The sequence below is a fragment of the Condylura cristata genome, unplaced genomic scaffold (assembly GCF_000260355.1).
Source record: "Condylura cristata isolate star-nosed mole 26May11 unplaced genomic scaffold, ConCri1.0 scaffold00005, whole genome shotgun sequence".
Classification (NCBI taxonomy): domain Eukaryota; kingdom Metazoa; phylum Chordata; class Mammalia; order Eulipotyphla; family Talpidae; genus Condylura; species Condylura cristata.
In genome coordinates, this window is record NW_004567106.1 from 61,862,121 (window position 1) to 61,874,397 (window position 12,277).

Below are 12,277 nucleotides of genomic sequence, written 5' to 3' on the forward strand. Positions count from 1 at the left end.
TAGCTGGCACTCATAACGAGCCCTGGTCATTCTCCATCACTGAATTCTAATTCTGCCTTTATTTCCAGCTTGTGTCATTATGAGTCTGGACCAATCTCCTAGGAGGAATTGTTTTTCCATTGGAAACGGATGGGGATCTCCTACCACAAGGCAAAGCCTGAATGTTTTGAGAACAATCTCAGGCAAAATGTTCAAGAGAGTATGTTTAATTCAAAACACACACCACTTGAAATATGCAAAAATCTATATGTGGGTCTTCTTGGATTCGTTACCACGCTTCTGCCAGGTCCCACTGTGCCCACGTATGAACTTGAGGTTCAACAGCTTAGGGATGAATGTGAGCAACAACGGAGCTCTCTATCTGATGACTTCTGCTCACCTCTACCAACATATTCCATTACATAGTCCACAATTCTTTCCCCATGTCCAGAAAAAGGTGCATCCCCTCCCTTGCCACGCCCACTCAAGCAACTCTCAATCTAGAAACTTCCAGCTCAGTGACTGACATCACCTTCCACCAGCTGACCAAGCTGGACACCCACAAGACGGCCCCAATACTCTCTCCCCATCCCTCCACTTCCTCCAGCATAGCCACCATCTGAGGACTGTATCTCCTTGCCCACCCCCCACAGTCTTTACTCTTCCTCAAGTCTCCTTTGCCGCCACCTTCATCAGCCTGCCCCCATCTCCCTGGATGATTACAACAGACTCACTGACTCGCTCCCCAATTCTTTCCATGTGGCCCAGTGGTGAATTTTCTACAAGGCTGATTTTCCCACTTGGAAATTCCCAAGGTTTCTCCACTGACTGTCAGCTAAAAGCCTTCATGGGTCACCTAGCCCTGGCCCTGGCCGTGTCTATCTGAGTTGGCAGCTGGCCCCTATTCCCACCTCCTCCAACTACTGCAAGCCAGCACTCTCCCCTGGCGGTGCCATGAGCAAGACGCTTGCTCCCTGATACCTGTTCCTCATGGGTTCCCCAAACCAGCCCGCTCCCTCCAATGGGCTCCCAAGCTCACTTTGATGAGTGCCCTTTTGCTCCAGAGGACCTCCTCCATGTCCTGTCTTTCACGTAGGGTTGGGGCCCCTTCTTCTGTATCTGCAGGATGTCCTCTGCACTTCTCACTTCTTACCATATCGTGTTTAAATTCTCTATCAATGTGTGTGCTGTGGCCACACCCTGCGGTGAGCTTCCTAACGAAAGGAAATAGGTCTTTCATCTCCATACAACCCAACTCTTGCCTAGCCCACAGGCACTCAAAAATATTGTCTGAAGTGACTTGATTGATGGATCCATTCACTGGTTAAATATCCCTTAATATCACATCTTTCTCTCTAACTAAACCATGCAAACTCCTCTAGCTAAACCAGGCCAACATGAACGTATGGGGCAAAGGAAAAGGCAGGCATCCAGGGAAACCTCTTCCTCCTCACAGGGCCCCCGTAACCTACGCTTGCCAGAATTAGAGCTCCTCTTGGCACTAACTATCAGGGCCCTGACTTTCCACTTGCATTTCCGCCAGGCCCTCTGCAAGCTGCTTTCGTCACTACCAGCTCTTTACCCGACCAGCAAACACACAGAAGTTGGTGAAGCTGCAGTGGGAAAGGACTAAGCACAGGCTTCGCTCTGTTTCCTGATTTCTTCTGACCTCGCATGTAAATAGAATCTTTCTTGTGACATTCACCTGGTGCTTTAATATGCCTGACCATGTTCATCCTCACTTTCTGGGCTTCAGGTCAGGAACAGCAAGGGCTTATTCTAACTGTAAAAAGAGAGAAATGGAGGCCTAGCAGCAGATGTAGGAGTAGAAGCGACTTGTCCCTGTTCCCTGGCCAGCACATTATACTTCTTCAGTTGCTCTGAAAATGAAAAACCTCCAGTTCTGTTTGCATAAATAAATAAAAAAAAAAAAAAAAAAAAAAGACTCCCAGAAACTGTAGCCACATCTCCGACAAGCTGCATTCAGAGCACCGTAACTTACATAAATGATTTCCTATTACACCACAATTGTCACTTCTACGTGACCGTCTTACAGTCTCCTTGAAGTGTTCTCTTTGTTGTTTTCTGTACAGATCACCCAGAAAAAGAATCAAATATGGCCCAAGCAGGAAAACAAACCACACAACACCCACAGACCCAGACTCCCCTTCTTCACGACTCCTCTGGGCAGGACCAATGAGAAGCCAATGAAGAGGGCCCCTGGCCTGCACCCTCAGCACCTGTCCCGTTCCCAGAGCTCCGCCGGTTCCTGCAAATAGGATTTTTTTTTTTTTTTTTAATGAAAGCCAACCATTTATGAAGAAGAAATGAAGTGGCAATTTCCCAGCATGGCTGGGAATCAATACAAGTTGTTGGCAGGGTTTTCCTTTCAAAGGGTGACGGCTACACTTCTCCAAAGTCAAGAGTGACAGGGCCCCAGCGCTTGACTTAGAAATGCTTCATCACAGCGAGATATTTTTAATTTAAAACTCACTGCAGTTGGGTTCGAACTCAGCTGGGACTTGATTTACTGCTAATTCATTTTTCCGATTCCTATCATTCTAAACTCAGTCACCAAACAGTTTAATGCTGATAGAATCACCAGTGCAATGCTTTATGAATGGGAGCCGGGGGAATTTTGTCAGTAAGTGTGTGTTAGCAACTGTTTCTCACTTTGGAAAGGCGGCACAGTGCTTGGACTAAGCATGGCTGAGGGCCTATAATAGGGAGCGGGGATCATCAGTCAGTGCTTCTAAGTGATCCAAACCCAAATACCCCAAATACTGCCCCTCCCAACACACACACAGACCCACGCCAACGCGCCACTACATACATAAAATGAACACTGGGTGCTAAAATGTTGCCCATGGGGAAGGCCCAGCTTCATGCTCCAGATCACTGCCCAATAATAGAAACCATGGATGTCCAGTCTAATCAGACACTTACATCTCCTGTAGGGCAGGAAAGTTTCTTTCCTAGGAGAAAATTTAGTTCAATTTTCCAAGATTTAGGGAGCTATTTCTTAATAACTCAAGATTTCTTTATTAATTCAGATCATGTATCTTTGCTAGTTCCATCCAAGCTCTTATTCAATAAGCATAGCTGAAAAAATATATTGAGAAGGTGAATGTCATTACTCACGTATTTTACAAATATCTATCTTGATCTATTACCTGCAAAAGGAAAAGTGTTACTTGTTGAAAGTATTTCTACCAATCTGTCAAAGCTGAATCACACCCTTTAAAATAGTCCCTGTAAAAAAAAACAGGTATCTCAAGGCACCGTGGTCAGCAACGTCTTAGAACAATTCACAGTCGTGGCTGAGATTCTCAAAAGGAAATGACGGGACAAGCGGAAAGCAGTACCTCTGGGAACTGGACCCCACCGCTTCCCTTTCAAAGAGGATAGCAGAGTCATTCTCTTGTGTTTTCCCTCCCTAAAGGAAACTCAGATCAGAGCTCGGTTGCATGCTGGTGTCTCTTAAAAGGCTAGCTGCCAAAGGTTCCATCCAGGAGACGTCCACAGAGTTAAACACACCCGCACAAAGTGATGCCACCATAAAAGCTCAAACATGGCAGAGGACACGTTCAGGGGCAGAGAGCAGGTGCACCGGTTCTGTACGGTGGCTCTCCTTGGTCCTTCATGTGCTTCTGATCTCAAGAAGACAACATGGGGGTTCGCAAGACCCGCTTGGCTATGGAATGTTTTTTCCATGGAGAGACTAGTTTTGGGGATACTCTGGCAGCCTCAGTTTGGTCATCTTTCCCAGTGCACTGATACTTAAACCCACAGCAAGTTTTACAGAACAAAGATTCGGTGTCAGTTGCATCACAGTAAGTAGGCCATGGCACCCTGCCTGCCCCCAAACCACCAGTACCCAGGGCACTCCAGGCTGATGGATGGGCTCAGTCTGCTACCACTGCGGTTCGCCTAATGCTTCGGTGTGGCTCCTGCCTCTGCAGGGAGTGGACACCTGCCGTTGCAGCTGGTTCACTCTTGCCTCGCCTGTGCTTTTATAGACCCTTTGTCTGCACCTTCTCCTGCTCCATTTACTTACTCTATTTACTCAGCAAATATTTAGTGATCGCTTCCAGTGTGATTGGCACTAGGTTGGGCACCAAGCCCTCAAGACAAGTACAAAATGGTCCCGCTAGGACTAAGATACAAGGATAACTATCACTTCAATGCTGCAGGCAGCTTTACCATTATTTAAGAGTATGAAATAAGTTTCTGATTACACAAGAGACTGCTTCAAGCAGGGGCTGGTTCCGACCCCGGGGAGTGGAAAATCTCAAGCAGACAAGCTGAGGAAGACACACATCTCAAGTCAGGGAGTCGCTCACATCAATCACCTCTGAATGGCAAGTGCATTTAGGGGAGGTACACGCAGAGGTCAGTAACTAATGGCCAAGCTGGCTGATAAAAGGGTCAAATCACAGCCCAGCCATCAGTACTCTGACCTGCCCCACCCCAACCTAAGAGGAGCTTCAAAGTACAAGATTTATGTAAAAAAGAAAACGTCGTAAGAAAAAGGTGAGAGGTATGGGTTAGAGGTAATGATGTGATGTAGGGGAAATATTTTATGCATAAACATAGGATGAACTCTCACTAGAGCCCCTGCTTAATGTGTTTTCTGGAATTTCACTTGGGTAGTCCATAGGGTGGTTGTCTATTTCAGCCATAGAGTCATGCATTTGGGGGGCTGAGTGATGCTATACGGGGTGGCCTGCCATGTTTCACTATGTGTCTGGAAGAACTAGCTGTTCTGCCCTTGGAACCCACAATGCCCGACCCCCGAGCTGAGCACCTGTTCTGATCTGCCCAGCTCCACCTGACACCCTACCCCCAATTCTGGACCTAAGCCACTCCCCATCCACCTGCTTCCTACCACAGAGGCCCTGGGAGACCTCGTGCTATGTCTTTGATCCTCAAGTTCTTGCTCCCTCTCTTCTTTTAGGGGTGAAAGTGTAACAACTTCACATGAACTGTGGGAGTCCCAAAGGAGCCCCTGCTCCTGGCCTGGCAACAGAGGCTCTAGCTTAACAGAGTATCACAAGCCCACAGTAAGGTAGAACCCCCACCTCTTGGGGCAAATGGTTCCCCAGAGGAGATGCTACACTCAGGACCAGCAGGCCAATGCTGGTTGTGCCTGTCTTCCAGATCCTTCTGAGAGCTATTCCCATGGGCTTCTCCAGATGCATTCTCAGAAGCTGAGTCACCTCTGGGTGTGCTTGGGCAGCTGTGGCAAGCGGTCGTCATTCTTCCTTCCTGACCTCTTTTTCCCTTTGTCCTTCACTCTCCCTGTCTTAGAATTCCACTCCCCCACAAAGTATGACCACATCAGCTTCTGTCTGAGGTTCTGCTTTCTGGGGAACCCTAGCCAAGACCAGGTGGGTGCAGGGAGTGGAAGGTGCAGACAGGCCAGGGGTACAAGACCCTGTGATCCCCCATAGCTTTACCAAAAGAGTCTTCCCTGAGTCATTGCATTACAACTCCATATAAAATTTCATTTGAGTAGAGTTCCATGGTGCACACATTAGCATATTCCTTAAATCACTGATCAGGTCTACTCATTGCTTCAATGGTATCACTGATGATTCCCAAGCCCCCTCAGCTGATAAGTGAGACTTGGGATTATTTCTATCTACCTGCCTCCAAAATCTCATTTTGCCACAACATGCTTTTTCTTCGGGGGGGACATGCCTGAACATCCAGGATTCCTTGGAAATAGACACATGCCCCCTCCTCCATCCCAGTCTCTCTCTGTAGCCTTGGAACCACAAGGCAGAAATGCTGTGCCTTGTGCTGAGAGATGGACCATCACCCCATCTGGCAACATTCTGCTCGAAATCCCAGTATCCACACAACTGCCAGACCCCAGTGTGTATGCAAGTGTGTGCGTGCGTGCAAGCGTGTGTGTACAGCATGAACGTTCTGTGGAATTGTTTTTGAACCAACCAACCCCTTGATTCACAGACAAGAGTAGACAAGAGAACGAGCTTGCTAGCCCAGGTTTCTGGGGGTTGGAACCCCAGGGCATTCCCAGGGCCATCACAGAGAATAGCTCTATTGCCTTTCAGGTTCACACAATCCATGAATGCCCTGAAAGGTTCTGCAGCGTCCCCCAGGGACCTCTTCAGCCTGGCCCTACACTCAGGGTTTCTCAAACTTACTTGACTGTGGAAACCGTGTGTGTATGTGTTCACGCCCACAGAATAGCCTCTGGGGAATCCTGGCCTGTTTTAGGTCTGGGCAGGTCTGAGATGGAGCAGAAGACAAGGAGCTCAGACTACCTCACTCTGGCTGGGCCAGCGACACCCCACGTTCTGCCCGAGCTTCACTGTGTACTCTAGCCATAGGAGGAGAACCCCTCAGCAACTAGCTTTGCTCACTTTTCCTCCTGGTGACCTCTGGAGAGCCCTGTTCCCCCTCCATTGTGAGGCCCCGCCCTACCGGGGAAGGCAGCTGAGCCAGGGTGAGACAAGCTGGACTCACATGTCAGAAGTGAAACTGATCTTGAGCCAAAACCAGGAAGGCCTTTGACCTGGCTTTCCTTCCCTGCAGTTCCTCTGCTGGTCCTCTCCCCACTTCCTAAGGAAAAGGCTCTTCCCTGGGAGGCCGGGGAATTGATCCCACGAGCCGGCGTGGAGCGCATCGACTGGGGAGACAAGATCCTCTTAGCTAGCGATCTGTTTTGTGTTGGAGTGACAAAACATTCCAAAAATCCAATTTGCTGTTGCGAATCCTGGTTCATGGAGAAGGCAGGGTGGAGGGGCGGGGGGACAGCTGCCTGAGCGGGCACAGAGAACAAGCTCAGCTCCCACACACCTGTCCGTGTATGTCTAGTGCCACTACGCCAGCCCCTCCCTGGCGCTGCCCCAGAGGGGAAGTAGTGAAAACAACTGGCCGAGCCCTGCTTGCCACCTCGAAGAGGCAGGATCTCCCCGCACTTCACTGGAGAGGAAAAGCCCAGTCAGTTATGCACAGAACAGAAGTTTGCCTTTTGGAGGAAATAAAAGCAAAGAACTAACCAGAAGAGGCTCCCCAGTGGCTGTTTCCTACAATGTCAGGCCAGAACGACAGTCCAGCAAGTTAGACTCTGTGCTGGGGTTGCAACCTCTTCACTTCAGGCCTCCCAGCCCACACCTCCCAGAACCCACCCCCCACCCCCAAACCCCACACACAGAGGCTCCAACTCAAATATGGAGCAGGCACCCCGTAGCAACCCCCCAACCCCAGAACGACACACAGAGGCAGGATTCCAAAGCCCTGAAGCCCTGAGCCGCTGAATGAATGCACACAAGTACTGAGCGCCCACTGGGAGCCTCTGGCCCCAGGAGTGAAAAGACCATCTGTCACAGAGCCACTCGGGACCTGCCTTAATTCCTGCACCATCCAAATGGGCACAAATCCCCACCTTACAGGGGCCTGGAAGGGTTGGATGAGAGAGTGCTCTTTCCACGCACAGCGTATCTGAAGCAAAGGGAGAGGTAGAACTCCTGCCTGTGTAAGACTCAGCCACATAGAATCAAAAGCAGAGATCAGCCCTCATCTACTTTGCTCTTTCAGGAGGCCATGAAAATTGACAAGAGGTCGGAGTCCCCCTCAGAGTCTGAGCGCTGGGCTAGAGGACCCAAGCAACTTCCCAACCAGCTCACCAACAGTCAGGGGTAACATCTGATGAATGGAGATATTGAGGTTCAGAGGATGAATAGATTTGCTGGAGGGGGTGGGGGATGGCGGTGAGGGTGTTCACATAGTAGTAGAAGGGAGCACCCCAGCAAGCACTCCCTCAGAGGGGGAGGCAATACGTCCTACCCCTCTCCCCCCCCCCCCCAGGCCCACAGATCTTCTAAGGAAGCAAAGGGCAAGATGGGACATCAGCTGGGTGAGCTTGGGCAAAGTCCTTCCACTCTTGCATCTCAGTTCCCTCTAGCAGGGACTGGGGAGACTCCTAATCACAGCCTGTCTGGGCAGTTACGGGGAGGAAGTGCACCAACACGTGCAAATTGTGCAAACTTCTTAATGGATGCCTCATCCATTAAGTGCCAACAAAGTATTAGCCATCATCACAATTATCATTCCTTTTCGTTCTGCTAGTTTCGTAAGGACAAATACTAAAGTCTTCACTGCTGCTTTCCTGGGGAGGCTCATGCCACAGGATCAGCAGGATCCAAGCCTGGGGGTTCACTCATCCTCACTCAGGACTCAGGATGCTTTTCTTCCAAGCCCCCTCCTTCTGGAACAAGGTGGGCACCCTGGGAATTAGCTGCCCCAACCTTGGCTTTTAAGACCCATCTCTTACCACTTAGCAGCAGAGACCCCTTCAGTCTTCCTGCAGACTCCACTTCCTGCTACAGACAGACCCGGGAGGGGAGGAGCGCAGGGCCAGTAATCCAGACGGAGGGGAGCAGGTGGGAGTCAGAAGCGAGCAGAGGGGGCTCCCAGTTTCCAAAGAGGGCGGTGTGCATGTCCGCCCGCAGGGCTCTGCCTGGACCTAGCTTTGCTCAATATGCCTGTGGGGCAATTACCCTAATCACGTGCATTTCCCAACAGCCCTTTGATTTATTAGCGCCACGTCTTTTTAAAATGCCGCTCTTAAATATAAATAACACTTAATCATCCAGCTGTCGTTAAATTCATGTTATATTGATTTCTCAGAGTGCCACAAATTTGAGGGAGAATGGGCTGGCGGATATGCACACAAAGCCAAGAGGTGGATTAGCCTGGGGTGGAGGTGAGAAGAAGAACCGCAAAGGAGGTGGGGGGGAAGAAAAAAGGGGTGTCGGGGAGGGAAATGAACCCGCTCACCAGCCCCCAGGGTCTGAATCAGTTTCACAGTGAGCAGCACCGGACACAAATAAAGAGGAAGAAAGAACCCAAGAAAATGGCACATCCCATCTGTTGCACAGGCTAATCGCTATGGCCTCCTGTCACAGCCAGGCCCAGAGCCTCACCAACAGGTCTTCTGTGAGGCATTGTCTGCACGGCGCCTTCTCTGGTGAGGAACTGGCTAAGAAATGCCCCCTAGCTGGCTAGGAGGAGAGTGATTCGCTGCGATTTCTTTGCATCAAAGTCTGGTAATAACTAGAAGCTAAGAGCAGTGAATCACCCCACCCCCTTAGCGCTCTCCCCACTTCAGGATGGCTGCTTCCCTCGAAAGCCCCCACTTAATTCCCAGCAGCCCTCATGGTGATTAAGGAGATCAGGAGGCCAAGTATAGGCAGACTCTGCCAGGCAGATTTCCCCGCGTGCAGGGACAGCCACGCAGCAGGCAATGGCGAGGGACAGGGACAGAGAAGGGAAAGAACAGGCTGCCTCGGACTCACCACTCCGGGGGACTGTTGGCTGAGCACTGGATTCCAGGGCTAAGTCCTGGGGGCCAGAGGCCAGCCTGGGAGTGAGCGTGGAACTGGGCAAGGAGAAACAGCTGGGGCAGCCACGCCTGCCTCTCCCAGGGTTGCTGCCAGAGGACAATCTCCTTCAGCACGAGGGTGCAGACAAGTATTTTTGCTGGGGGGTTCCCAAGGCTCCCTTGCAGTGAGGCAGACCCCCCCGGAAAACTTCAAAGGAGTGGCAGGAGTGAGAGTGAGTGGGGCAAGCCTCAGAGAGCCCTGGCAAACTGCACACTCAGATTCACACCCATGGTAATTAAAGCCTGCTTTGTCCTAGAAACCAAACTGGTACCTAGTGCTAAGTGCAGGAAGTATGGGGATTTGTTGAACCCAGGCTTAAAAATGTTTAACTTCTAGCCAGCCTGGTGATGGCTGGCTTTGTATTTAAATGACCAGTCCACAGGCAGCAAAGGCTGGAGAAAGCGGAGGGGAAAAGGAGAACCCTTCCTGGGGACACTGCACCCCATGCTCTGACTCCTCTGGGTCGCCTGAGGAAATGTTTCCCTGGGAGCCACCCAGTTGCTAGAGTTCACTATTTCTGCTGCAAAGCGTGGGCCATACTACACTAAGCCGCCTCCGTAGCCACGCGCCCAAAAGGCATGTGTGTGGAAATGCCCCCGCTCTCCCACAGCCCTGAAGACCGAGGTGGGTCTTATTGTCAGGCATGGTTGACAAGCTCACCACGAGTACCGCCAGCCTCTCAGAGTGCGAGTGTCTCTCTGGGTGAGTGCAGGTGTGCACACACCCACATTCTTAAAAAGAAAATGTTTCTTCCCCTACTCGGTCCCCCCCATTGAGAGAGCCTTGCCTTATTCCATCTATACTTTTCAATCAATCAAAGGGCAGCTCACACAGCACACAGCAGGAATATAATCTCCCTCCAGGGGCCTCAGCTCCTCTCCTCCCAGTCTAGCCAGAGACCTTGGCAGGAGCAGAAAAAAGTTTGAAAATAGCAGGGATGGGGGTGCTGGTTGAGCCCTTTATTTCAGCCTCCATCTTCAGGAGTCTCAGAATTCACGGAATCCTGTGCCCAGCACTGAGTTCCCCTTGCTCAAAGGAAGATGACTCCCCCCGCCTGTGTTCTGGAAGCCTCCCCACATGTTTCCCGCTGGTGAGTTTGTAGGGCACTGATCTGTGCAGGGGCTACAGCTTCTTCCATTTCTTGCCAGCTTGCCCACAAGCTACCTCAACCAGGGGCAGCTAGAGAAAAATGCGACCTTCTACATTTATGTTTATTCCAAAAGAATGTTTTATTTGGATCTCACATTCTTGTCCCTACAGTGACTGAGTCCTGAATGAGTTGCTCTTTGACCCCCAAATGGGAATGGTGAAAAAGCCTGTGAGGAACCCGACCACCTCCTACCTCCTCCGGAAACAGTATGAAAATGGGCAGCCTGTGAAACTCCTGGTAGGGAAGGAAGGAAAGAACCTTCAACCAGAGGCTTCCAAGAGCAGAATTCTACACTGGCAGGAGCACCGGGGCTCTGGCTGACGGGCTGGAGCACCTTGCCTCCTCTAGGGTGGCCTCTGCTGAGTGGTCATGAGAAAGGGGGCTTCCCCCCTCCCTGCATTGCACCCTCTTGGGTTCCCCTTCTGATTCTTTTTCTCAGACTCACACCTAGCAAGGTGTGTGACAGGTATTAGCCGGAGGCATAGGGAAAGCAGTCTGTGCTTTTCTATGCAGCCGGCAGAGAGACTAAGGGCTGAAGGGGAGCCCCAAGTCCGGTGTCCTTAAGCACCTTCATCTTGCGGTTGCCCAGAGACTGGAGATGTGGCTGGGTCTCGGAGGAGCCCAGCCTGTGCGATGCTTGAGCCTTCCCCTGAAAGCCGGTGCATTCCCCAGAAAGCAGTACCATGCTTCAGCAAGGCGGTAGTGCTGCCTCTTACTGGGGAAACGCGGTGTCTGTTCCACACGCACCCCCCTACGGAACTGCACCCCTGTCGCCTATGTGGCCTCCTCTCCGCGAGCTGGGCCACCAAGCTCTCCCAGTCTGCCTGGATACCGGCGGGTCGATCTGTCTCCCGTTACAATTTCAGGGTGTGCAAAGGCCCCGGAGCAGAGAGGATGTAGGGCGGGCCTCCCAGGATCTCCCATTACTTCTCCCGTTTTAAAACCCAGCTCGGGGATGTTAGGAGCTGGGACCTGAAAAAAAGCCCTCCCGTAGCCTAGCCCGGTAGGAGAAAGAGGCAGGAATGCACAGAACGCCACCCTTGAAGTCCTGGGTGACAGGAGTCCGAGTCCGGCAGCGTCAGAGGAAGAACGCGAGAAACAAACCTGCTCCGACCGCGCGGCACCGGCGCGGGTGTCCAGGTGGGACGTGGGCAGGTGCGCGTGTGCGCGGTGTGTGCCCGTGTGTGTGCGGGTGCGTGTGTGCGTGTGTGCCGCGGGCTGGCTCCGGGGCAGCCGAGGACTCCCCGAGCGGCCGGGTCTGGCTGCCCGCGCAGCCGTCGCCCTCCCGCCCGCCCCGCCGGCCGGCTCCTTACCTGGCAGCGCCGCGTTTGCCTCCTTCAGCGGGAGCGCCGCATTGACACTGCAGATGGTGCCTGTGCCTCTCGCCCTCCTCTGAACGTGTGCGTGTGCGCGCGTGTGGCAGCCTCCTCCAGCCCAGCCCCGAACGCAAATACTCCACCGAGGCACGGGAGCCCGGGAGGAGGCGAGGAGAGCGGAGGGCGAATCAGAGTCGGCGGGGCTTGACAGCTCCTCCGGCGGCGTCCGAGGTGGGCAGAATGTCCAACAAAAAGGTCGGGAGCTGCGGCTCGATCCCAAGCACCCCTTTCCTGCACGCAGCCACGGAGCCCGAGCGGCGGCGGCTCTCGGGGCGGCTGTGGCGGCGCGGGGCTGCCCCCCTGCGTCCCCACCCCCGCGGGCTGAATGTCCTTGATGCCAAGCGGGCACGGCGGCG

General features: G+C 52.2%; 1 protein-coding gene across 1 annotated transcript in view; it reads right to left on the reverse strand.

Moving 5' to 3' along the window:
• Positions 1 to 12,271, reverse strand: part of PLXNA4 (plexin A4) — a 415,861-nt gene extending 403,590 nt beyond the window's left edge. Inside the window, exon 1 of the mRNA XM_012720772.1 lies at positions 11,859 to 12,271. The gene's annotated coding sequence lies outside the window, so the exon portion shown is untranslated. The remainder of the gene's footprint in view (positions 1 to 11,858) is intronic.
• Between the last annotated feature and the right edge of the window lie 6 nt (positions 12,272 to 12,277).